The sequence below is a fragment of the Octopus bimaculoides genome, chromosome 28 (assembly GCF_001194135.2).
Source record: "Octopus bimaculoides isolate UCB-OBI-ISO-001 chromosome 28, ASM119413v2, whole genome shotgun sequence".
NCBI classification, from domain to species: Eukaryota; Metazoa; Mollusca; class Cephalopoda; order Octopoda; family Octopodidae; genus Octopus; species Octopus bimaculoides.
In genome coordinates this window covers 5756291-5758915 of record NC_069008.1, presented here as the reverse complement: position 1 = coordinate 5758915, position 2625 = coordinate 5756291, and the positions used below count along the sequence as shown (strand labels likewise).

General features: G+C 39.8%; 1 protein-coding gene across 2 annotated transcripts in view; it reads left to right on the top strand.

The window, feature by feature from the left end:
- Positions 1-2625, top strand: part of LOC106880980 (zinc finger protein OZF) — a 15160-nt gene that overhangs the window by 8321 nt on the left and 4214 nt on the right. The window contains exon 1 of one of the 2 annotated variants that reach the window (XM_052977338.1): positions 1820-2171. The exons of the other annotated variant lie outside the window; for it this stretch is intronic. The gene's annotated coding sequence lies outside the window, so the exon portion shown is untranslated. Of the gene's footprint in view, positions 1-1819; positions 2172-2625 lie in introns of those variants that run through there. 2 annotated transcript variants of the gene reach the window in all.

The window sequence follows — 2625 nt, the reverse complement described above, 5'->3', positions numbered from 1 at the left end:
CCATCCAACCCATGCCAGCATGGTCAATGGACATTAAATGCTAATTAGGATGATGTGTGTATTTCAATATTGCCAACATGGATCACAAAATCAAGGTTGGACTAAATCCATTGCAAAGATCAAATGGTCTTAAGTAGCCAATCAGTGTTTTAGCAAGTGTTTTTATCCCAAAGCAGATAAATTCTCTTCTTGTCCACCAGTCATATAAGGAATGGTCCCTCATGCTTTTGGGCAGAGAGAAGATGGAAGAGAGCGAGAGACAGATCAGATCACAAGAACCACTGCTGCCCAGCATACAAACTATGAACATGCTACAGAATTTCAACTATGATACAACTTCTACTGTTCCAGACAAAGGTTATTTAAAACTTGCAAAACCAGTTACTTCACAATATGTAAGACATTTGCCATGTATTTTTATAAGGGGTTGTAATAAATAACAGTTGCATTGAATTTACCTGGTTCTTCTTGTCATTCATTTATCTTCTGTCACTCCAGGCACACAGACTAGACCAGTTGATGCATAACCAACGCACAGCTACATCAAGATGAACCAGCCACAGTTAATTTAAGCAAAACTCATAACCAACACTGAGTATAAATATGTGTGTATCTAAATACATCTTTGTGTCTGTGTTTGTCTTTAAATATTGCTTGACAACTAGTGGTGGTGTGTTTACATCCTCATAAATTAGCTGTTCAGCAAAAATGAATGATAGAATAAGTACCAGGCTTAACAAAAAGGTAAGAAGCGCGGTCGATTCATTCGACTGAAATTTCTTTCAGGCGTTGCCCCAGCATGGCCGCAGTCAGACGACTGAAACAAGTAATAAAGGAGAGATAAATAGACCAACACAAACGTATATGAAAGAATGGCCATTTTTACATAGTACAAGATTAATAGTAACTCGATGACGTTCGTATATGGTGCACTGAATCTAAATTGAAGTTGATAAGAACGCCAGGGTATGGGTGGGACGGTACATAAGGTTTGCGTAAGAACTGCCCCCAGGGCCGAGGTAAGGCCCCGGAGCAGAAGGAAAATGAGAAAGTGCCCCCCCCCCCATTGGACGGGGGACACGGAGAAAGTTGAGGAAAGTCGTTTTATTAATTAAAAAGCAACCATGCCATTTGAAAAGTATTTCTATGCAATTTCATTAAAAGCTATTTATTTTCCTCAAAGTTACCAGCGAAAACGTTGGATCTTGTGAACTTTTCGAAGTCCTCTCTCTACCCCATTCGGAAAAAAATTAAACCCACAAATTTCTTTATAACCGTAATGTATGCCGTTTGAAAGGTATTCATTAAAAAACCCCTTTTTCATAAGAGTTATGAGGGAAAAACTCGCGTCTTGTGAATATTCCTTAGTCCTCTCCTCACACCGCGCATTTTTGTTTTCATATACCTTTCGTACACATTTATTTTCACATCACTTGCACTTTTTTCTCGTTTCCGGATAATATTGTAAATATTAAGAGGGTTTTTTTTTCTTCTCCAGAACAAATTCCGAAACGGTCGTAATCTACGCCATCCCTGGCGTATGTATTGAAAATTTCATTAAAATTTATCCTTTTTGTCTGAAAGTTTCGAAGAAACAAACACGAAAGAGGTACAAATTGTGTAGGTATTTCCAAATTAGTAAACTTTGCCCTTCACCTTTTTGCTGGGATTTAATAAAATAAATACCAGTTGACTACTGAGGTCCAGGTAATCGACTTAGGCAGCAGCCCCCAACCCGAAGTTGCTGGCCGGTACTACTAAAGCAGCACGGTCCCGAACGCGCAGTCGCGCGTCCGTGCCAGCCAGTCGTGAGTGGTCGATCCCAACCCCAACCCTAAACGCGTATTCATTTGCACACGCGGGTTAGGGTTAGGATTAGGGACAGGGTCAGGGCTAGGATCGACCACTCACGACTAGCTAGCGCGGACACGCGACCGCGCTCTCGGGACCGTGCTGCTTTAGTAGTACCTTGCTGGCCTTGTGTCAAAATGTGAAACCAACATTTCATGCACATGCGCACTAAACGTACTTCCGCCTCCATTCATTACATCTTGACAAACATGTCTGGCGCTAGAATTTCTCTTTATAAACTCCCGAACACATTTATAATACATTTCTCAACCACCTGATGCACTTCTAACAACAACACTATCCTTTATAAGAACATTTCCGTAAGTATTAAACAATGGAAACATTTAATCTTTTAATACTTTGTGTCTCAGATGTCTTTTGATCGACATTTGGCTGCTATTTCTAGCTATGGAGGCTGCTTTCTACACGATCCATCATTTCCACGTTAGTTTGTTGTGTGTTTTAGTTGGAGAAATATCCTCAAATACACTCCAACCACAGACATATTGAGAAAGCAATGCTTTATTATAAGTTATCGAGTGTATATTCATCGATATAGAGAAGGGGACATAATTAGAAAGCGGGGCAACATGAGTAACTAACCCTTTTGACACTTTTCTATTGGACTTTTCACTGAGTGTTTGTGAATTTGTGTTCTATGCATGGGAATTCATACGATTATGCCGAAACCGAATATATATATATATATATATTTGGAACTGTCATGCTATTAGCTGTCAGAAGTGAAAGTGCTCACTGCTAGTGAAGTATCTG